General features: G+C 38.0%; 1 pseudogene across 1 annotated transcript in view; it reads right to left on the bottom strand.

The window, feature by feature from the left end:
• The window catches only part of LOC149546762 (mediator of RNA polymerase II transcription subunit 6-like), a 102,534-nt pseudogene extending 79,704 nt beyond the window's left edge, over positions 1-22,830 (bottom strand). The window contains exon 1 of the transcript XR_016353766.1: positions 20,801-22,830. The product of XR_016353766.1 is annotated as a mediator of RNA polymerase II transcription subunit 6-like (transcript). The remainder of the gene's footprint in view (positions 1-20,800) is intronic.
• Between the last annotated feature and the right edge of the window lie 1,969 nt (positions 22,831-24,799).

Here is a 24,799-nt window from a genome sequence, read left to right as displayed (position 1 = left end):
GTGGCCTAGTGGGGGTAATATCGAAGATTGGCAACCACTTGTTAAGATCCTAGCAAATAGATTTTGCAGTTCTCTTAAAGAGAGGGATACCTTGCCTCATGTCCTGATCCTAAAGGTAGATTCTCTATTGCCTCAAGCTAACCAGAGCTAGATGGGAACCTCTATGGACAGGCTGGTATACCATGGTGGAAGCAGGTTTGGAATAAATATTCTTGGTGATAATGTAATTTCTTTTTGTGGTTATTACCTCAAGGTAAGTGTCTCACCTAGCAAAATTAAGGTAAGAGAGACTTACATGGCCCCTTTATCTATGTTCTCTATTTTAATCATGAAGAGTGCATCTCTCATCTTTTCTTTTAATGTCAATATTCTAGAGTGATTTGGTATTTGTGATGGAAGCAATGGCATCACTCTTGTGTTCATCCTACCTATTTATTGGAGTTTTGGGAGAGCCTGAGAAGACCTTTAGCAAAAACTCTTTTCTCCAGGTTGCTTGGGTTATTGGTCCTACTCTTATTCTCTGGAATCTTTAGATGGAAAGGAATCGCAAAATGTTCGAGGATAAGAAATTGTGGGGGGTTCAGATTTGGAAGAAAGTTATTGGCAAACTTCAACATACTATTTCTGCGAAGTTTAATCATTATGGAGTGATTGATCCTAGGGATCAAACATTATTAAAAATTCTGGGGGAAGATAGTGAGACCTTCAAGGCAAGCACAAGGCCTCGGAAAGCTAAACAAAAGATTCATTGGGAAGGAAGATGGAGTCCTCTTAGGGGAGTTTTTAAAGTTAATACTAATGTGTCTTCTTGTGGGAATCCTAGTGATGCAGAACATAGACACATTAGGAGAGATAGTGAAGGAAGGATGTTCTTTTTCTCTATTCACAAGGGAAGGCAATTTAATTATCCGATAAAGGCTTTGGCTATTTTGCATGTTGTTGAAAGAGGGTGTTCCCTTGTTCGAAAGAGAATTATTTGCGAGTCTGATTCTCAGATCATTATAGACTTATTGAATAAGAAGAGGGTGGATGGAGTTGACTGGCAACAAGCTGTAGTGGTCAATTAGATTTTAAACCTTTGCAGTGTCTTGGATTATGTTTGTAGGTCAGATATAAATCATTAGTATCCTTGCTGTTAAAAGTTGTTAGTAGGGGAGTTAGGTAGTTAGTTGTAGCGAAGAGGTGTGTCCGTTGGTTTACTTAACCAACAGGAATAATATATAAGGACTGATCCATGTAATAAAAGGACAGAATTTGTATGGATTATTTTGGAATCAATATAAGAAATCATTTCCTTCGCATTGCATGGTATTATGGCATTGTATCTGTTGTATATTGCATTTAATTCAGATTGTTGGTATAGAGGATAGAAGTACCGATTAAAGCAATAGCTTAGAACCAATCTATATTTTTGGCACCATTGTCGGTTTTCGAACCGGGAGGTCTTGTGATCATAACTTCACAGCAATGGAGGCAATGGATCACCCATTCATACAACAAGTACTAGTCATAGACTGTGATGTTGAGGACAAAGTAACAAAGGGAGGATCAAGTAGCACAAGATCTAGTGCAAACGTGGGAAGTTTTGGTCGATCAGCACATGCAAAAGGAAGCCCGAGAGAGAGCGGCACCAAGAGCACGATATGCAACAAACTTTCCATCTGATCAGCAGTGTATGATCTCCTTGGACAAATACCTCGGTTATTGGCAAGGAACCTAGTACAGTTGGAGGAACAAAGTGTCGAAGTACAACATGAACAATAGAAGCAACAAGTGTTGCAGCAATTCGCCAAAAGGAACCAACAAGAACACAAGAGTGAGACACTTCGCAATGTAGAACACACAGCAAATGAAATAATTATTGCCCCTAATTCCAAATAAAGATCCAAGGCGATTAGCAGAAGAGGAAACTGAGGGAGAAGCAGCATTATGACGGTCCTTACGCATCAGAGAGGAGGAGGAGAGGCGTCACCATCTAAGGGGACTTAGTGAGCTAGAACAAAGGAGTCAGCCAAAGGAACCAAACCACTTTGAATAAAAGGTAGAGAACTTGGTTGAAACTACCATAAGAGGAATAGCAAACTTGGCTATTTTGGAAGAACCAGAAACAAGGGTTGGGTGGACAAACCCAGAAACACTAGAAAGTAGAGAGAGCTTGACATGCAACCAAGAAAGCTCCAACTAGATTAAAGGAAAAAGAAACAAGGAAAAGGAGAGATAACCTTGCCTACAATAAACTTAGAACGCAATAGTCGGCATACTAGAAAGGCAAGAATAGCAGAAAAACAAAAACTTCCCAAATTTACAGGAGATGGATTAGAGGATACAAAATGTCACCATAAGACTTGTACAACCATATGGCAAGAAAATGGATAGAATGACCAAGAAGAATGGTTAAGAGAATTTTCAGCCACCTATGGGGGATACTAGTATATGGAGATGGAGGTTGACAAGAAAAAATCATGGTTAGAACGACCTTCTAAGAAGAGTTTAGACCATTACGAGATGATGATGAAATAGCCACCAAAATATGCAACACGAGACAAGGGAAGGATGGATTGGTACGGGCCTACAATTGAAGACTAAAGGAACTAATTGGCCAATTGGAGAATAAACCGGCAGATGGATCGAAGAAACGATGGTTTATTGAAGGACTAACTACATCCTTATGGCAGAAGATGCTGGTACCACCATCCTCGTACATAGACGCACATACACATGTCATGGACATTGAAAGCAAAAATAAGATCTCAAAAGAAAGGAAACATGGGAGTGACAATGACAGTACGGAAGGAGATAGTGGAGAAGAATCCAAAACAATGTAAGTGTAACAAAGTGATATGATGCCCATGATGGAGATGACCATTGGGAAAGAAGAAACTTTGGTGTACTGATTGCCACACAATTGCCCAAATAAGGCATTTTGTGACATATGCCAAGTACTAGGACATCTCATTAAGGAATGCCCCTATATAAGAAGCACCCAAGTATTCTTCATTCAAGGATTACAAGCCACGGCTCCCTCCACACCACCAAGAAATACAAACATGAAGGCATCGCCAGGAGGGTATCGCAACAATCGGCGAGAGAGCAGTAATAATAGCAATACCAACACACCCCGAAGCCCATATCCAGTATGATGCCCGGGGATGGCCCATGATTCAATGCCGGAGATACAACAAACGGGGTCATTTTGCACATGACTGCTAAGATGGAGAACAAAGTGGAGGGATGTTGTGCAAATGGTGTGGGTCTAGCAATGATGGAGATGCAGAGTATCCTAGACAAAAAAAGTGTAAACATGATAGATATTTCAGATCTAGGAGGGAAATTTTGGCCATTACAAGGACACAAGTTGTAGTGCCTCTCCCATTTGATTTATGTAAGTCATCCTAATGAATGCAACCTTGATGATCTTTCTTTGTGCGTGATCATGATTGGGACCATGAGTGGTCTACACCCTTGGGGTGATTAGATTTATGTTATTGTATCAGTTGGATTGATTATGCTCATGGTTGATTTATGAGATTATGATGTGTTAGATGGTTTCACTGAGGTTCGTGCCGGTGGTTACCAAGATTAATGTGGTATCATGATGTTGTTCTGTAATTAACCTGAGATGTGTGCAGAGACCACATTGTGTATTATTATCCTACTACAATTGACTAGGTTCATGTAGTAGTGGTTGGTCATGTATTTGACCGTGTTCACTTATGTGTTTTAAGTGTCTTTTTATGTTGTATAGCACTTGTTATTAATTCCATTATTAAATGCTTAAATAATTAGAAATCAATTATCCATGTTGGATTCACTAGTTATGTGCTACGGATATTTACCTAGTTCATTTCAGTAATTTATTTAAATGGGCTATTTAAATGAAATTAATTAGACGCTTTAATTACGTGATTTCACATAATTGTTGCTTCAGCTATTATTACTGTGCATCTACACTTAATTGTGTTTGTTTATTGTGCAGGACTTATATCCCCGAGAGTGACACATGGAGTTAGTGATTAGACCTTTCATGTTGAGCCAATATCGTCCCTGTATGGGCGATGTATCTTTATTGTCATTTTAATCCTCCGGTAAATGGTAAATCCGGATTCATAATGCATTATGTGATTAGACCCGTAAGCATGTCTGTGCATTTAGGATTTCGCAATGGTCACAAAAAAGATTAAATTATATGATGTTTAATGGGTTAGAGGGTTTAATTATTTGATTTAATCTTTATTTTATTGCCAACTAATTGGTCGTAGTTGGATTCCAATTCAATTGGAATCACCTGATTTAATTTGGGTTAAGGGAGCCAATTAGATTATTTAATTGAAATAATCTAGTTAATATGTCACTTTGCAAAAGTGCATATATTGGCTAAAAGTGACTTTATTCTCACTTCTCACTTTGCTATTTGAGGATTTTGGAGAAAATTCCTCCAAACCCTCTTGTGAGAAATCTGTGTTTTGCTCGTTGGGGGAGTTTAGTTTGGCGGATCGTTGCGAGGTTAGTCTTGTTGGATTCGTATCGGGATTGCTTCGTTGTGCCGATGGTTTCATCCGATTTGGCATCCCCATTATTTTACGATGGTATTTCTCGTTTTGCCCTCTTGGCTGCGAGGTAGGGCTTTTTTGTTTTAATGGTTTTACTCTGTTTCAACTTTTGTTTCGTGTTGCTAAATGTTAAAGAGTGGAGAAATAGTGTTCCCCTCTATTTTTATGCATTCATATCACCCGGTTGGACGAGGGTGAGCATTTCTATTTCGTAGGAAATTAGAAATGCAAGTTTAGGCATTGTTATGCTGTTGGATTTCCATTAAGTGTCTGGGTCCATGATTTTATTTGAAAAGTGTGATGTTGGGTAGATTTGATTAGTGGGTTTTTGATTCTGTCAAATTCCAAGATGTTTTAGTTTTGGGCATTTTGGCATTGTCTCATTTTGCGTGCCATCAGCGTTTTCGCCCATTTCTTTGTTTGGCTTATTTAGAGATTTGATTTTGTAGCCCTTGCCTTAATGATTATGATCGTGGAATCGGGATGGTTATAAGACTTTCGGAGTATTTTATTTCCCAATCCGAACTTGTGTTTCCATATTGGATTTTGTGGACTTGTGTCATTTACCAGATTTTCCAAATTGGGAATCTGTGCCTATTTGGTGAATTTTATTGGACCCTTGGTCTTGTGACCCTATTCTTGAATTGAGGTTTCAATTTCATTGTTATCCGAGAACTTTGAGTTTTGGACTTTTTAGTCTTGTCTCAGTTTGCGTACTGCCCATATTTTGTTGGGATTTTGGCATTGTTTCCTTAGATGGTGGAAATGGGTTGTATTCCATGTTTCCTTGCATGTTATGTTTCCCCTTCGTGGACACTGAGATTCGTGTAGAATCCATACTCTCGAATTTAGGTCAGTTGAGTGAGTTCATGATGCTTGGTGATTTATTGTTCATTGGGATTTGTGTAGAATCCATACTCCCAGATATAGGCCGGTTGAGTGATCTTGTTTTACTTGGTATTTTGATTGTTTCTAATCTAGCCCTTTTTGTTTATGATCATCATGTAGTTGGTGTGCCCATACACGAGCACATGAGCGTGCACTTGTAGGGTTCTTGCGAGACTCGTACTCCCGTTGCTTTTGGTTTAGTTATGTTCATTGGGGTTAGGTTTGGAAATTGCATTGCCTATGGGCACTCATCGTGTTATGAGCATGGGTATGTAGGGTAGACCAGTGGGGGGGCTTCTCTCATAACCCCGGGTCGTGTTCTCAACAAGGTATACCTGAAGAAATTTCTAATAAGAGATATCTAAATGAATTCATGGGTAATTAACCAAGATAAGAAAATATTACATATTTGTACGGCTCGTCCAAAGGTATGTGCTCGTCGGTTTATCCAAGGGCCTAATGTCTGTGCGGTTCATCCAGGGACATTGATGAACATTGCACTATGACCTCCTAAGGGAGTGATTCCATTGGGTGTTTAACTTGGGCTCCGCGATGCCGAGCGATCTACTCTCCACCAAAGTCCCTACATAGTAGACCCATAGTGTCTGACCAAGACCTGTTGTATTGCATTGTCTCATGATCTTGGTTTCAGTCCTTTGTATTGCTTGGCATGAGTGTTAGCCATGGTTAGATGATTGTGTTGTCTCTTTGTGGTCAAATCATTATCTCCATCAGCATAGCAAGAGTGGGCCTACAGGTACAACATGATTGGGAGGCATAGCTACCCATAACACTGCTAGGGACTGATGTATAGAGATGGTCTATTTCCAGTTTGAGGCCGATGTTGGATATTCACTTCGTACTTTGGTGTATCCGGAGTATGTTCTCTAGTGATTTATGTTTTACTTTGGATGCATTTGATATCATATTTAGATGATGATTAATATGTTACTTATGCATTCCTTTATCATGATGTTGTATCATATTGCTAGATGATGTTTCTTACCACTACTTTGGATTAGTGATGCTATTGGTAGATTAGCATGTTGGATGTACTTGTTCTTATGATGTTAGTTGATGATTATTGGTAAGAATGATCTCATGACACAACTCCAACTATCTTGTTGGCAATTTGAGATTCATGCTCGGGGGATGGCTAGGGCCTTTGAGGTCTCATGTTGCCATTATGGATGGGAGGAAACGAGCATGATTATTTTTAGTTTGGTGCTTCGTTGCTTGTGCTTTCCTTCTTGTGATATTTGATTTATGCTAATGTATGTTCATTGTGATCTTGCTTTCTGCATGATTACATTAGATGCTATGGATTAGATGTTAGAGATATTTGATCTCCTTTATGCTTTCGAGTGTTCGCGCCTCGAATAAAGTGGTTCCGGTACTCCCCGGTGTGGAGGTTCTAACTCTATCTTCCTTCTAGAATTGTCATCGGACTTTTTCCTTATAATCCTAGGCGACATTGGTTCAGCATTGGGCGATACTAGAAAAGTATTGCATGACTATAGGGAGAAACAGCGTGCGATACTAGATACTGGAAAGTATCGCATGGCAATAGAAAGTTATGTCGTACGATACTAGTAAAGTATTGCACGATAAAAGTAAAGTATATCATGCAATACTAGACTAGAAAGTATCGCACAGTAGTAGTAAGAAGTATCACGTGATACTGGAAAAGTATCGATTGATAGTGGTGAACAGTATCGTACGATACTGGAAAAGTATCACCTGGTAGTAGTGAATAGTATCGTACGATACTAGAAAAGTATCACACAGGTTCTGTGAGAAAACTTGCTCAGGCAAATAGCAAGCATTTTCAGACGTGTCGGATGAATTTCAAAGGTTGTTTTTGGATACCCTATTGGGTGGCACCCCTTCCTAGGTCTTGATAGTTTGGTGATTAAGTGTTTCTCGTTTGTTAACTTTCTTAACTGGTTATTGTTGTGTTGGTAGCGTTTGGAGATCGTTGGTTGATTGGACTATTTGGTTGAGTCTTTCGCTGTGACCTTTGTGATCAATTGCATGTTGATGTTGCATGTATCCATCCTTAATACCTTTTTAAAAAAATGTATTGGCTTTTATTTGTCCTTGTTCCAAGCATCTTCGGGCAGCGCATTACACAAGCCCAAATCTCACATATTCGAATGCAAGTATGGAGAGAGAAACTAAAGGAGGCAAGAAATGACATCCAAAAAGTCATGAAGAAGGAAGGACAGATCGGTACAGCAAACCCACTCTCTCTAAAATCAACATCAGAAGCCAACAATATTCAACAAATGTTGCAAGCCACTATACCCGTGAGGGTAGAAGATTTACTAGAATTTCTACCAAAACTGAAGGTTGTCATTACAAAAGGAGGTAGTAACCAAAAGGAGACCAAGATAGAATAAAAGGAGGAAAGGAGATGAATACTCTAGTCACAATAGGTGTGGGGAGGACACCTGTCATTGTAGAATTGGAAATAATGGGCTACAAGTTAACAAACACTATTGTGGACGGAGGGTTTGGTGTAAACGTTCTTCCTAAAGAAATGTGGAAAGCCCTTGGGAAACCAACCCTCTAGCCACCTACATTTCAGCTAGTAGGAGTAGAACAACACGGAATCACGCCCATTGGAACACTGATGGGACAAAAAGTGATGCTTGGTACGCAACAATTCTTCCTGGATTTTGTAGTCATTGCTTTAGAAAAGAATGGGTATGATGCACTTCTAGTGAGAGGCTGGCTTATTAAGGCTAAAGCTAATTCTAATTAGAAAAAGAATACTATTTTCATTGAAGTAGAAGGACAGAAACATGTAATTGATCTTCAAAGCCAGACAGTGACTGAATTGAATAGTTAACCTTGGATTCAGAAGCAGAGGATTAAGAATGGGACAGAAGTTAAGGAGTAGAACCTCATGAGAAAGGCATACTAAGATTGAGAAATTACTCAGCAAATGAAACTAGCTCTCTTATTACTATTACTGTTATAGTAACAAGATAAATTGGTTATAATCAGATCCATATGAACTTAGTCAGTGACTACTTCTAGTTAGTTAATGATAATTCTCAATCATGCTCATAGGAAATGGAATGCAATTATGCTGATTTGGTGTTCAAGTATTTTACCTTTCCTCATTAGAGAAATTTTACTTTTCCTATTTATTTAGGATAGTATTATTGGTATGTTACATTATCATATATGATTATAAATTATCTATGTAATTTCACTCTATTTTATATTTATGAATTTATTGCTAATATATTTAGTTTCAATATATTTATGTTGCTATTTTGAAATATTTTTAAAAAGCATATATGTTGCATGGCTGAATCCAGCCATACCAAGCCTGAAAGAAACCACCATTTCAGCAGACACATACCAGTAGCTTAGTTTTGAGGTCAGCAAGATGTCCTTGGAAAAAGGAAAAACAAGAGATGTTCCCCCAAAAAATCTAGAAGTTTGGGAGCATCCCAATTTTTTCACAAATTAGAGGAGGCAGGAAGGGGATGCCTCATCCCTATCCCCTCAATCGAAAGAGATGTAGCAGGCCAATCTAAACTCACAGAGAAATTAATAGATTCATAACAAAACACAGTACAGATTCAAACTCTCAATTCTTCATCCTGAAAAACTCCTTCTATATGGATCTCTAACTCCATTAAATAACAACTACCACAAAAGCAGGAAATTTCCAAATTTGGCAGATTTTGACAATAGGAAAAACATGCCATTTTTGGTAACTTCTAAAAAAATCTCCGAAAGCAATTTCGAAGTTTCCTAAATCTACTCTTTAAATCAAAGAGGCAAATTGCCAACTAATCTCCGAAATTTAGAAAGAAATTTCAAAGTTATTACAAAGCAGTCGAAAAAACAGTTGAAACAACCCCAACAGAGTTGGCTTAGTTGGAATCCACCTCAACTATAGATTTTGAAAAAACTCAAAAAAATCTAAGAAAACTCAGATTCTAGTCAAAAGTTATGACTCTCTAAACTCCCTGCATCATTCTCCCCTGCTTGAAAAGAACGAAGCTCCTTCGAGTTCCGGTCGTCAAACTGCTTCCATTTAGGCTCACCCAGCTTCTGCAACTCCCATTCTGTAATCCAAGTGCTATATGTCAGTGCCAACCCTTCCCACTGCACGAGATATCTATTGTAGTCACCCTGGTTAGTCTGAACAATCTTCTTGTTCAGAATCTGTGCAACCTTTTCTCTTTTTTTGATGTGTATGTTGTGTATCCAGTCTACTTCATCCTCTTTTTCAATAGAGGTATCATCACCATGGAAAGTATACAAATCAGAAATATTAAACACAAGAGATATATCAAGACCACTTGGAAGCTCTACCTCATACGCATTATCATTAATCTTCTTCAAAATCTTGCAGGGACCAATTTTCTTATATTTCAATTTATGATAAGTCCCAGTGGGAAACCTCTCCTTTCTAAGATAAACCATCACTAGATCCCCTGCATTAAAAACCTGATACCTTCAAGTAGCATCTGTAGAAGCTTTGTACCACTCATCACTATCCTACAACTTTTGTCTTACATTTTCTTGCAACTGGTGGAGCTGCTCTGCAAAGGCTTCTCCATCATCACTAATTCTGTCACCCAAAGGAAGTTGCACCAAATCGAGAACACCCTGAGGGTTATGTCCATAAACAACTTGAAATGGTGACTTACCAATTGACCTGTTCACTGAACTGTTATAAGCAAATTTTGCTTGAGGCAATGCCAAATCCCATCGTTTGGGCTTTTCTCCAACAATACATCGCAACAAATTACCCAAACTACGATTGACAACTTCTATTTGTCCATTTGTTTGTGGATGGTAAGCACTACTGAACTATAATTTTGTTCCCATTTTCTTCCATAACGTCCGCCAAAAATGACTCAAGAACTTAGTATCTCGGTCAGAGGTGATTGTTTTTGGAATCCCATGCAATCTGACTATCTCTGAAAAGAATAACTCAACCACCCTAGTAGCATCACTAGTTTTCTTACAAGCAATGAAATGAACCATTCTTGAGAATCTATCCACAACTAAAAAAATAGAGTCTTTACCTCACTGTGTATGTGGCAATCCCAATACAAAATCCATACTCAAGTCTGTCCATGGTCTAACTAGTACTAGTAATGGCATGTACAATCCAATGTTCAGGGAGTGCCCTTTGGCTACTTGACAAACTCGACACCTCTCCAGAAACCTGGTGATATCTCGCTTCATCTTTGGCCAATAGTAGTTATCTGCCACCAAAGCTATTGTTTTATCCTTCCCAAAATGCCCAACCATACCACTACTATGAAATTCCCGAATAATATTTTCTCGCATTGAGCCTATAAGAACACATAGCTGCTTTCCCTTGAATAAGTAACCATCTTGCATTAGATAATCACCTTGAATAGTGTTTGCATGTCCAGGTACTGGATTCTTCAACTGATCAACCATTTCCCAAAAGTCACTATCAAATTCATACAAGTCTTTGATTGCATCAAACCCAACCACCTCTATTTCCATGATATTCAGAAGAACAACTCACCTGCTTAAGGCATCTGCAACTTGATTCTATTTCCATGATTTATGCTTTAGAACAAAGGTATACCCTTGTAGGAAAGAGACCCACTTTACATGTCTAGTGTTCAATTTCCTTTGTGTGTTCAAGTATTTCAGAGCAATATGGTCTGTAAACAACACAAATTATTTGGGTACTAGATAATGCTTCCAGTGCCTCAAAGCTTGCACAATTGCATAGAATTCTATATCATATGTAGAATATTTCTTCCGCACATCATTCAATTTTTCACTAAAAAAGGCAATGGGTTTACCTTCTTGGCTAAGTACAGCACCAATGCCCACATGTGAGGCATCACAGTCCACTTCAAACACTTTGTCAAAATCTGGTAGTGCTAGTATTGGAGCTTCAGTGACCTTCTTTAGGTATTGGAAACTCTCTTCAGCCTCTTTGGCCCATGAGAACTCTAGACCCTTAGTGCAATCTGTCACAGGTGCTACAATGCTGCTAAAATTACGAATGAACTTTCTATAGAAAGTAGCCAAGCCGTGGAAACTTCTCACCTCGGTGATACTACGTGGACTAGGCCATTCAAGAATTGCTCGAACTTTCTCTAGATCCATCTTGACACCATCTACAGAAATGAAAAATCCTAGAAAAACCAAGTTTTCTTGCATGAACCTACACTTCTTTAAATTAGCATAGAGCTTTTCTCTCCTCAATACTCCCAATATTATCATCAAGTGTTGTAGATGTTCCTCCCTTCCCTTACTAAAAATCAGTATATCATCAAAATAAACTATAACAAACTTACCAATGTAGGGACGCAACACAGTGTTCATGAGTCTCATAAAAGTACTAGGTGTGTTGGATAGACCAAAAGACATAACCTTCCATTCATACAAACCATCCCTAGTTTTGAAAGTTGTTTTCCACTCATCCCTCTCTCCGATGCGGATCTAATGGTACCCGCTTCGCAAATCAATCTTAGAGAAATACTTCACTCCAGCAAGAACATCCAGCATGTCATCCAAACATGGGATGGGAAAATGATACCTGATGGTTGTTCTATTGATGGCTCGACTATCTATGCATATCCTCCACGCTCCATCTTTCTTTGGAGTTAATAATGTTGGGACAGCACAGGGGCTCATGCTTTCTTGTACTAAGCCCTTTTGTATGAGCTCAGTCACTTGTTTGTCCAGTTCTGCATGCTGGGTGGGACTCATTCTATATGCCACTTGATTAGGGAGACTCGCCCCTGGAATAAGATCAATATGATGTTGGATATCTCGTTTTGGGGGGAGTCCATCAGGTAGCTCCTCTGGAATGACATTTGAATATTCTTCCAAAATTGCAGCTACTTCTGGTGGTATAGTTAAGTCTTCCTCTTTCTCCTTTTGTACTACCAATGCATAACAACACCCTATCACTTTCATCTCCTTGACAAGTTCCTTTTCAGACAGCATACTTTCAATTTTTCCATCACCCTTGAGAGGTAATAAGACTACCTTAGATCCATCCTTCCAGAAGGTGTAAGTATTCTTTTCCCCATTATGAACAACCTTTCAGTCATACTACCAGGGACAACCCAAGAGGACATGGCATGCATCCATCGGAATCACATCACACCATAGCTCATCCTTGTAGAACTTCCCTATGGAAAATTTAACAAGGCATCTCTTATCTACTGTGACTTCACTTCCCTTTTTAAACCATGCAATCCGATAAGGACGAGGGTCCTTTTCACACTGGAGATTTAGTTTATCTACTATTTCTTTAGAAACCATATTCTCACAACTACCTCCATCAACAATTACTTGACATACCTTTCCCATTGAGGTACACCTTGTCCAAAATATGTTGGTCCTGAGCCAGGAATCATCAATGCCTTTCTCCTCCACATCCTCCTTGGCTGGAATAATCATTGTCCTTCTCATCATGAGACTTTCTCCCATATCTGGAGGTACTTCTTGTTCAGATTCATTGTCAACCTGGGCTAGGTTCACTCTGGATGGTCCTCCTTGATTTCTATCTTGCATGTTGAAATTGGAACACTCAAAAGCCCTATGGCCTTCTTCTCCGCACCTAAAACAAGTGAAAGGCCTTCTCTGGTTTTCCCAGCATCTTCCACTTTCGTAGCCTCGACCTCGCTGAAACCCCCTTCTCTTTCCTAACTTGGAGGATCTTGCCTAGCATCCATAATTTTTTCAGAACCTTGAAAACTCTCTCCTCGGCCATTATTAGAACCTCCCCGAAATGGAGTTGATGTACCCCTTCGACCACCTCTATTCCTCTGGTTATATTGCCTATTCTGCTTCTCTTCAGCCTTCAGAGCTAATTGGTAGGCTTCCTCCATACTGTTAACACGATGCATGCTCAGTTCATCTTGAATAGAGAATTTCAAGCCATTCACGTATCTAGCAGCCATTTGCTCGTTATTTTCTTGATGCTCTAAGCGCATGGATAGCTTGTAGAACTCATTTGTATAGTCTTGCACTGAAGACAAGTTTTGCTTCAAATTCTAGAATCTGCAAAAGACGGTTTGTGAATAATCCATGGGTAAGAATTTTTCTCTCAGCTTTTTCTCCATCTTGATCCATGTTCTAATCTTCTCCTTGTTATTTCTAACTCGTTCCTTTTGGAGGTGATCCCACCATATCATTGCATGTCCTTTTAGCTTTGTGCATGCAAACTTCATCTTCTTTTCTTCTGTCATGGGCTTCCATTCAAAAAAATTTCCCATCTCATTCAGCCAGTCTATTAGTTCTTCTGGCTTAAGACTACCAACATAGTCTGAAACATTAATTTTTATTGCTTCACTCCTTCCTGCTAAAGCCCTGAGAACTATCGTAGCTCATTTCTCTCAGTCTCTCGTCTTCATTTTCTCCCTCTTCATCAATTTCATTTCTTCTTTGTATTTCTTGATTATCTAGTGGCTCATTGAGTCATTCAATCTCTCTTTGCATATCTAGTACCAATCTTTGCATCGGCATGACGCCTCCTCTTCCTCTCCCAACCATCTTACTGCTCTAATACCAAATGATGTAGCAGGCCAATCTAAACTCACAGAGAAGTTAATAGATTCATAACAAAACATAGTACAGATTCAAACTCTCAATTCTTCATCCTGAAAAACTCCTTCTACATGGATCTCTAACTCCATTAAATAACAACTACCACAAAAACAGGAAATTTCCAAATTTGGCAAATTTGAACAATAGGAAAAACATTCCATTTTTTGAAACTTCTAAAAAAATCTCTGAAAGCAATTTCGAAGTTTCCTAAATCTACCTTGAAATCAAAGAGGCGAATTGCCAACTGATCTCTGAAATTTAGAAAGAAATTTTGAAGTTATTACAAAGCAGAAAAATCAAAAAAACACCTAAGATATTTTTAAAATGAAATTTAGAGATCAAGATGGAATTTTTGGCTCTCGAAAAAAAAGTCGAAACGACCCTGTAAGAATTTGGCTTAGGCCAGAATTCACCCAAGACCAAGGAACTCAAACACAAGCACACAATAGACCAAATAGAGAGAGTATGATCAAAATGACGATATTCATTCAATATGCCAACTTAAGAGTACACTAGGAGTGCCTATATATAAAGGCCTCAGGAGAGCTTTTAGAATGCATAGAAGTCAACAACATGATAAGTCATACAACCAAGCACATGTCCACCAGATATGGGTTATCATCCATTAAGCACGAAATTAAGTGCGATGATGTGAGAATAAGCCTACAATGGTGTAGCACGCAAATTAGTCGTGTAGACAACATGTGTTAAATTAGGAGTGCGAATAACTGTGTTGTCAACATGACAACTCAGTGAATGATGCAAACTCCTATGTTGTAGACACCATGTGCATAATTAAAGTTGCGTAACTCATGAGAATACACAAACTCCAAATGTCTCACCTAAATAAATAATAAAATAATGCAAATTAATTAAATAATGCATTAACCTAAGTAAACTTAAGTGTAATAAGTAAATACTTATTTACACCAACACCCCCCCTTAAGTGCAACTTAGGGTAATGCCCTTAAGCTTACGAAATCTAAGATGAAATGCAAAATGGGTCCTAGGTACTAGGCCATGTTAGGTGCCCATATACATAATGATATGCAATCTCTCATAAAGCGGAGAAAGAAGGAAAACCTCATGGGAAAAACCCTCTCACAAAAAGAGAGATAAATAGGGATGCATGGATGGATGGAGTAATCAAGACCCCCCCATTACGACATACATCTAGTATATACATAAGGGAATGATAAGAAGAGGAAGAGAGACAAGATAGGATCCCCCCCCCCAAAGAAGAATGTTGAACAGTGACTGCTCCGATGAAGAAGCTGATCCAAGACTGCAGAATGGTGTTCCTACCTTTAGGAAGAAACAATACCAAAGGTACAAATAAGAGGCTTCCGTTGTGCGTGGAAAGAATCCCATGGATAAGTGATGTCCCTGAAACCTGCTCAACTGACTGAAGAACTTGTCTCAAAGAACTGTCTATCTTTGCAACTGATGAAGAACCCTGCTGCAACTACTGATTATAAGTACCCATAATCACTTCAACTTGTGACGATTGATCATGCAGAGAATGAACAAGAGAGTTAGATGGAGCCCTCGTGACAACTAAAGAAGGTGCTTCTGCATCAAGAAGAGGCAGATCATCAATATTGTCCCCCAAATCTGTCATTGAACCTGTATCTGGAAGAATGGATGTACCCTACTGTTCTGGACCTACCATTGTGGCTATGTATGCATGTGGACTGAACTAATGTAGTGACCTCTCACTGCAACTGTCGATAGAACTCCACGTTTCTAAATTTGTTGAAGCACTATCGCTGGTGTCACTATCAGTTTCCACACTGTATGATGTGCGGAGAGGATTAGCGAACAAGCTTGGTGAACTTTCCTCAAAGTAGACATCCTTCTCCACAAAGATATGATGTGTCTCTGGATCTAGAAGTCTATAGGCCTTCACACCGTCTTCATAACCAATGAAGGTACAAGGCCGAGGTGACTATACCTTGCATCCCCTAGAAGATCTATTTGCCCATGCAAGACAACCGAAGACTCTGAAGTGTGTCACAATAGGTTTTCTGCTACACCATGCCTCAAAAGGAGTCTTGCCATCTAAGGCTGGATGAGGAGATCGATTAAGAATGTGAGTGGCACTGGAGATTGCTTCGACTTCTAATGATGGATGCAGAGACTTGGCTTGTATCATGCAACTTGTCATAGACTAAAAGAGTTTGGATCCTCAAAGCTGCAACATCTGTCTTATGTGGACTGAATGCTGGTGGAGTCTGAAGATCAATTCCCTCATGTCTGCAAAAGTCTATAAGTCTTCTATTCACATACATGCTTCCATTGTCCATTCAAAGTACTTTGATGGCCTTTCTGGATTTTCGTACATGAGTCTTGAAGGCTAGAAACTTGTCCAACACTTCATTCTTACTATGAAGAAAGTAGACCCAAGTGAACCTTGAAAAGTCATCAACGAAGGTAAGTATGTAGCGACCCTAGCTGAATGCAAAAGAACCTGCTAATACCATGTGAACCATCTGTAGAACACCTGGTGCTCTAGAAGACTTCCCTTTTTGTAACTTCCCCTCTGGATGCATATCCATTGAATCTGTTGGACATTCACACTTAGAAAATTTGATTTGAGGTAGACCTTTGACCATTTGGTATGTGCAAATTTGTTGAAGATAGCAAAAGTCAAGATGACCATATCGCTCATGCCATAATTGCACGTTTGAATTTGATTGTGATAACAAGGCCTTTAAAGGAGACTTGGGTACAAAATGAGAGAAAGAGTATAACCTTTTATTATGATTCACTTTCCCTATTGCAACCAAAGAGTCGTCTTTAAGACTGTGCACCTTTACTAAGTCTGGAAGGAACTCAACTCTATGTCCATCTCCATGGTGAGTGATTTGGTAGATTGATAGGAGATTTGAACTTAGGTTTAGAACATAAAGAACATCTTGAAACTCTCCATTTTCCATTTCCACGTTTCCTCTCCCTTCAACTTCCATTTTGCTATCATTCCCAATGAAGATGTGCAGTACCTTGGACTGCTTCATTGAAGAAAAATCCTCCTTTGAAGAACCCATGTGATATGAGGCACCTAAGTCAAATATCCATTCCTTTGAAGAGTTCGAATTAGCCATGAGTGCTTGCCCTTTGCCCTTTGAATCTAAAGATGACCCTTTCTTCTTATAAACATTAGGCAATGGAAAATTATGTTTCCTCATGATGTTGGTCAACTCATCAATCTTCTTGAGATAACACTCATGCTCTTCATGACCCGATTTCTTACAATAAGCGCACTTCTTCTTCTCCTTATTGTTGTCCCCCTTCTTGTTGGAATTCGAGGACTTGCCTTGTTGATTGGATTGTGGTGTTGTCTTTTCTGCATCTTCAGATTTGTTCTTCCATTTCTTCTTACCCTTTCCTTTATTTGAAGATTGTCTAGCTGAATTTTGAGATCCCTCATTGGCCACCAATGCTTTAGACTAAGGTGATTTGAGAATCCTCATTGATATCAACTTATTTTCTTCATCATCCAACAATTTAGCATATTCATCAAAAGTGACTTTCTTATAGGCAGACCCTAAGGTAGTCTTTGAGGTGTTAAAAGAAGATACAAATATGGAATATCTGATAGCAATTTGTTATGTATGAGATAGATCAGTCTATCATCTTTGATAGAACTCCCACAATCAATAAGCTTCGTCCTTAGTTCATTCACCTTGATGATGAAATCCTATATTGAATCATATTACTTAGGATCTAAGGAGACAAGCTCATCTTCAATTTTGAAAACATCCTCTTCAAACACTTTACCATAAAGGTTTTCCAAGGTATCCCAAGCTTCTTTGGATGTAGAATACTTCTTGATTTGATAGATGATCTTATCATCTACCCCCAAACATATATCACCTAGGGCTTTCCTATCCATTACTACCCAAGTGGAAACATCGCTTTCTAATACTTTATCACCTACTGGTTTAGGAAGAGTACCACATTTTTATGGACCATGTAGCATAGTTATGAGGAGTTAATTTAGGAAACTTAAAGTTGCCCATAATGCAGAAAATGAAAGAAAAGTGCAAAAAAGACAGAACACAACACCAAGAACACCCCCCCTTTTCACTAAATCAAGAAACCCCCCAAAATAGATGCTTTGGGCATTTTATCAATAGTGTGATTACAATGGGCCACTTGCCAATTTTGACCTTCATGGACTTCTGATTTTGCTTGCTACAACCTCTTAATGAATTACAAATCTAGAACTTTACAATGTGCTACAATTCTAAAGCATTACAAAGCAAAGAAAGTCCTTATTGTTGAAAGTGACAATTTGGTCCACACAACCCTACAATTTGATTGAGGATCCGGAAAGTAAACAAAAAATAATGCACTTTCAAAAAAAAAAAAGAACATGTTTTTGACTCCAAATGTGCCCATACGGAGCATTTGAAGTTGCAAAATGCAAGATTATGCAAGTACAATCGCCAAAAAATGCAATTTCTAAACAATCCGTGCACCAAAACCAAAAAAGAGCTGCACCAATGAAAAGTTTAGAAAATTCTACCCAATTTCAATAAAAAACCCTTGATTTGGAGTCTAGATGTTCGAGTTATGGCCTCCCGAAGTCGGACTGCAAAATTGAAAATCAATCTAGAAAGGAGTTGCACCAGCAAAAGACAGGGTTAAATTTGACGATCATACAGCGGTCGCAGCAGTTTAAAATGGCCCTAGAATGACGGTCAAACGGCCGTCAATTTTAGGGTCGTGAAATTGATGACATCCGCGAAAAATTAGACCCCCTACTAGCGTGGCAGTACGGCTTACTAACATGGCACTTGTATGGTCATATGATCCGTGTGGAACTGTACGGAAAATGGCAACATGGCTAGGTCACTGAGATCCGATGTGGCGCTAACTAGTGTTCGCAGGTATGCTGATTGTGTTCCACGTGTTAGTCTTGCGTGTACAGAGGGACGTGGTGGGTCGCTTTACAGCGTGGCAATGTGGAGCGACGCGTGGCAGATAATTATTCGAGGCAAGTCTACAACGTGGCGTCTGACGCGAACAGAGTGTTGGCTTCGTATGCGTCGAGTTGCAGCGCATGCCGAAATATGCTAGTCACTGTCGAGATATTTGCCGAGCGCCGAAAATCTCGTGCAGTTGCCGAAAAAAATTCTACGGGCGATGTATTTTAAAATTGCTGCCGGTTTATGTGGGTTTTATCCCACATTGATGGATTCCGAAAATAAAATTCGAAAAATGCTCAGATAAGAAAATAAATCAGAGAGAGGAAAATAATATTCTAATCTGAAAAACCAATTAATTAGATCCAAAAATGATCATACTTGAATTGCAAATCGAGACCTCCGAGAATCGATTTGCAAAAAAAATTTGCTTCACAGTCAACTTTCACCCAGCATAGGCAAATTTATAGTCAATCTTCACCAAATCAACGCTCCAGACGCAATGGTGAAGTCAAATCTGGCTCTAAATACTCCCAATTTTTGCAGATCCTCCGAATTCAGGTCGAGGCGTTGAAGCATGAACGGTCTCGAACAGCTATGTGTAGAGAATCTCCCTCAACTCTGATATCATGTAAGAATTTGGCTTAGGCCAAAATTCACTCAAGACCAAGGAACTCAAACACAAGCACACAGTAGACCAAATAGAGAGAGAATGATCAAAATGATGATATTCATTTAATATGCCAACTTAAGAGTACACAAGGAGTGCCTATATATAAAGGCCTCAGGAGAGCTTCTAGAATGCATAAAAATCAACAACATGATAAGTCATACAACCAGGCACATGTTCACCAAATATGGGTTATCTTCCATTAAGCACGAAATTAAGTGCGATGATGTAAGGATAAGCCTACAATGGTGTAGCATGTAAATCACTGGTGTAGACAACATGTGCTAAATTAGGAGTGTGAATAACTGTGTTGTCAATATGACAACTCGGTAAATGATGCAAACTCCTGTGTTGTAGACACCATGTGCATAATTAGAGTTGTGTAACTCATGAGAGTACACAAACTCCTAAGTATCTGACCTAAATAAATAATAAAATAATGCAAATTAATTATATATTGCATTAACCTAAGTAAACTTAAGTAAGTGTAATAAATAAATACTTATTTACACCAACAGGCCCCAACAGAGCTGGCTTAGTTGGAATCCACCTCAACTATAGATTTTGAATAAAACCTAGAAAAATCTAAAAAAACCTAGATTCGAGTCAAAAGTTATGATTCTCTGAACTCCCTGCATCAGAAAGTCATTGCAAGAAACCAAGATGCCATGCTAGAGCCACAGATGAGTCTAAATATAACCCTGAAAGTAATGGTGGTAAAGTAAAATCTTTCACTAGCATGATGTCATCCAAAATTCTCTGTTGCTCATCATCCCTTCATCCAACTAGGGCTTTTAAGACCTGTGGCTTTACTGATTAGCTTAATGTCTGTTAGAGTAATGGAAAGTTTTAAGTAGCATTCAAATTTATGAATTTTGTATGCTTCCTATGGGTAATACTCGTCATATTTTCTATATTTTTGTTGTTTTTCTGACCCAATATCTGCAAATAAATTTGAAAAGTTAGCACTCAAACTAATTTGAAAACATATACATACAAGCCTGCGACTCAGTCAGGATTTCATCTCAGCATTACATTAGGCTACTAAATATGATAAAATTATCAATAATATCACGCACAAACTCCTTGAAAATCAATCAGCATCAGCATTGAAGCAATCCCTATATCTACCATGCATTTACATTAAAAATTTCCAAAAGGTAAAGTTTACATACGAAAGATGAGACATGTCAAGCGGATGAATTGAGCATCTGTGCAGCTGCTCATTATTGCATGTCCAATCGTAGAATGGAGAAAGTGCAAAATAATCAAAGACAAAATTCCAATCAAGCGGAACAGCATTGAGCCAAATCTGATCTCTGAAGCAAATGCCAGTCATATCAGTCCCAGGAGGAGGAGGAGGCTGCATTCCTTCCATTCCCATCATCATTCCGCCTGGTGGGGGAACTGGAGTTGCCACCATTATTCCTCAAATATCTTCGAAAAAATACTACAATCACAACATTCAAACTTTCACACATATCAATCCATAAATTTTATTGAGAAACAGAGAATAATGCAAAATTTACTTTAATGAAAAGATACAAATAATCAAAAAGTCGATCTCTTTTGCCCAGTAGCTCAAGCATGAATATTATTAAAAATAAATGGTTCAGCCAAGCCAAGTGCCTGTAGGGTTTTGATATGGGGTACAAACTGCATGACCAAGGTTCAAAATATCCACACTGCAATAAAGCAGTCAATAACCACAAATAAACAAAGCATAATCACACAAACATGTTGTCCAAGCTCGAACCACAATGCTTCAAAGGTGGCACATAACCTCAACTCCTCTTTACCACACAAGCTAATAACAAAAGGAAGCAGTCTAACAACAACAAAAAAACAAAGACTTTTAAGTTTTACTACCAAGCCAATAAACATGTTCTCAACATAGAAAAGGGGCAGCTGTTTTACGTTAGAGAATAAAGAAAGCCCCAAGCCTTGTGAAGAAGCAAAATGATTTTAAAATGCAAGAGAATTTTTATTCAATTAGTTATGATGTAGTGGTTATGAGTGGCATCTGTTTAGAGTGTGACCCCAGTTCAAATCCTATAAGAACAAGGAAGTCCGTAAATCTGACGTATGCAGAGATTGTAGTGTACACTGCAGAGGAATGGGAGTCATCCATAAAACTCTAAGAGCGTGACCTGGCTTCAAATTCTCTCCCTGAGATAAGACAGCCCGTGTTTCTAGCAGTCATGAGGTGTGGTTGTGATCTTAATAACATAACCCAGTTTCAAATACTCTCACTGCAGTAAGACAGCCCATAACTCTAGGTGACACGTGAAGGAAGCATATATACAATCACAAAACACATTCATATTCTCCATTGACATTATATGATAATGAACTGCATTCAAAACCCCCCACTGTGACAAGCCAAACCCTAACCCTAGCAGACATAGAATAAGGTTGTGCTGTAATAATAATGGAAGACACTTGTAAGAAGGCAATCTGGCACCAGGCTCGGGGGATTCACTTGATAAAACATGGACAGAGAACTTGCATTTATGGGATAATAAAATAAATCCTAATCGCATCCTCCCGACCTTTAAAATTGTATAATTAACACCCCCTTTGCATACATGATTATAAATAAAATCAAAAATAGCTTACTCTTCAGCCAAGTATCCTTTGTATCTAACTTTCTACTTCACATTTTTGCAAAAGCTTATTACTTTACAGCTCATATTTTGAGAAAATAGCATATCCACCACTCAACCATTTCTTGGAGAATTTAAAGTATTTTTAATTTCTAAATGTTGATTTTCGCACTCACAAAAGAAATTACTTGAATGTTTACAGGTAAGTCAAAGAGACTTGCTATCTATTACGGTAAATTTGCAGAAATTCGGGGATCGTGCCTGTATTTTTTAAGAGCCTCGTCTGGGACATCCTAAGACTTTCACAATTGATCCAAGAAATGATAAAATATGCGTTTTGAGCAAATTTCTGAAGCAGTCAATACGCTACGGGCAATGATCTCGTGAATATTGAGGCCCAGAAGAACGCAACACTCAATTTTCAATATTCTGCAATGTAGTACATTTGCAACTAAAAATGTACTGAAGGTGTACCAACTCACAAAGGAAGCATTTACTGGGCAGTTTGAGACATTAAATCTCGTTTCCTTCGGTCTTTAGAAAGCCCAAGGAAGATGATGGGATTTACTGCAGCACAATCCATTCTCGTTGAATACCATCAATTAGGGGAGAGGAACTAGTAGTCATGATAGCTAACTTCGTCAACATGTAGTAGCTACATGAGATGTCATAAGACTTTCGTTTTTTATTTAAATGTAAAATGGACATTGAACTACTTACAACTAAGGTTTGAAGGTGTGACTCATCACACTCGTTAAAATAGTGCACCTAGTGAAATGTGTCTAAAAAATGACTTTTTGAACACTCGACCAAAGCTTATTTTAAAAATCTCTACTAATTGAATTTTAAATTATCACTTGTTGTTAATAGAATATTGTATAACTATATGAAATGTAACATATATGCAACTTAAATGGGCCAAATAGTTATTATTAATCATAAATATTTGTTATATATAACTTTTATAAATAACACAAAAAGACACGTACTTTAACACACAAAAAATTATTTGTTATTATAAAAATAACACATTATTATATAAAATACAACATATATCCAATACAAAGGGACCATTAGTTGAACACTAATTTTTTCTCACAATCTCACACATTTCATAAGAAAATACAAGAGCTCTTGGGAGAGCTTGAGTCCCTGCCTTTGGAGTATTGACAGCAAGCCTCATTCTCGCCACCCTCATTCTCCCTCATTTGACAGCAAGCCTCATCGTCCATGCGAAGAAATCCATTGTTAAGAGCACTCCGCTAAGTCTCTTGGTCGAAGCTCAGGGCAAAACTTGTGTATCGTAATGGCAGTGAGGCGGTAAGCCCTTGAATAAATGTTCAAGCCTTTTTTCAAATGGAGCAACCTAGAAACTTCCGACCACCTCCTAATTTTCTGAGCTTTTGACTTACGGAATTCAGAAAAACCCCAGGAAATTGCCACATAACCAATGATAAAATGAGAATAAATATTTAATAATTAAATTTTAAATCAAACTATAAAAATTAATAGAGGGGGGGTAAAAAAAACACTAACGTTAATGTGGAACGTGCCTTTGTTGAGAATTATAATATATATCAATTTGTTATAAAGATTAAAATTTATAAAATATTGGTAACTTCGATATTTTTTATTTTTATATTTATTTCTATATATTATTTATATTTGTATTTAATTGACAAACTTAAAACGTCTTGAGATATTATTGAAATTGTAGTTGACAAGGACAAAATAACCGTGTTGAATAAATTGTAGTTCACTTTCACATTTGAACGTTCAGTATGAATTGAGATTCATTGGGTCTTGAAGTTGCGGCTCAAATTAATTTATTTTTTAAGTTGTTCAAATTAATATTTTTATTGGTTGAAGGTCGAGAATCTTTTTGACTAAAAATCAAAGACTCAAAATTCCCACTTTCAATCCCCTAAAATTTTCTTTTTAATTATAAGAATATTCAATTTTTTAAACAATGACATTATTTAAGTAAACATTATAATATAAATCAACTTTTATTAAATTATAACCCATTCAATCTATAATATAAAATGGATCTTTTAAATATCAACCATGAAAGGTAGAATCATGAGTGAATAAATGAATTTTGAATGCAAAGCAAATGTGATGATGTTATCTGCTTTCCATAAGGCAGTTTTAAAAGATAAGATAGACTTACCCATGAAGTCATTCGTTTCAAAATCTCGAGATCATTCCTTTACATTCTTCAATCAAACTCCTTAAAAAATCTAATCGTGTGAACGAATATTAGTATTTTGAAGACAAATAATACAAGAGCTCTTTCACCCATATTCATCTTCACACTTCATTTGTTTGGAAGAAATTTGATTCAGATGGGCATGCGCTGACTCTTTATCCCGTGCTTGGTTTTCTACCCACCTTGATAAAAAATCGGCACAAGTTTCACAACTGGGCTGTAGACGTACTCCTCACTACTCCCTCTGCTACGGTCTATTGCTACCGCCCAATTGGAATAACTAGCCATATCACTGCCGACCCTTCAATTCGATGCAAGCATTTATTTTGTTCCAGATCATTCTAAAGACTTCCTTC

The sequence above is a fragment of the Cupressus sempervirens genome, chromosome 7 (assembly GCF_028749045.1).
Source record: "Cupressus sempervirens isolate cs-2001-9-10 chromosome 7, ASM2874904v1, whole genome shotgun sequence".
Classification (NCBI taxonomy): domain Eukaryota; kingdom Viridiplantae; phylum Streptophyta; class Pinopsida; order Cupressales; family Cupressaceae; genus Cupressus; species Cupressus sempervirens.
The sequence above is the reverse complement of the archived record's forward strand: the minus strand, read 5'-3'. Positions and strand labels throughout refer to the sequence as shown.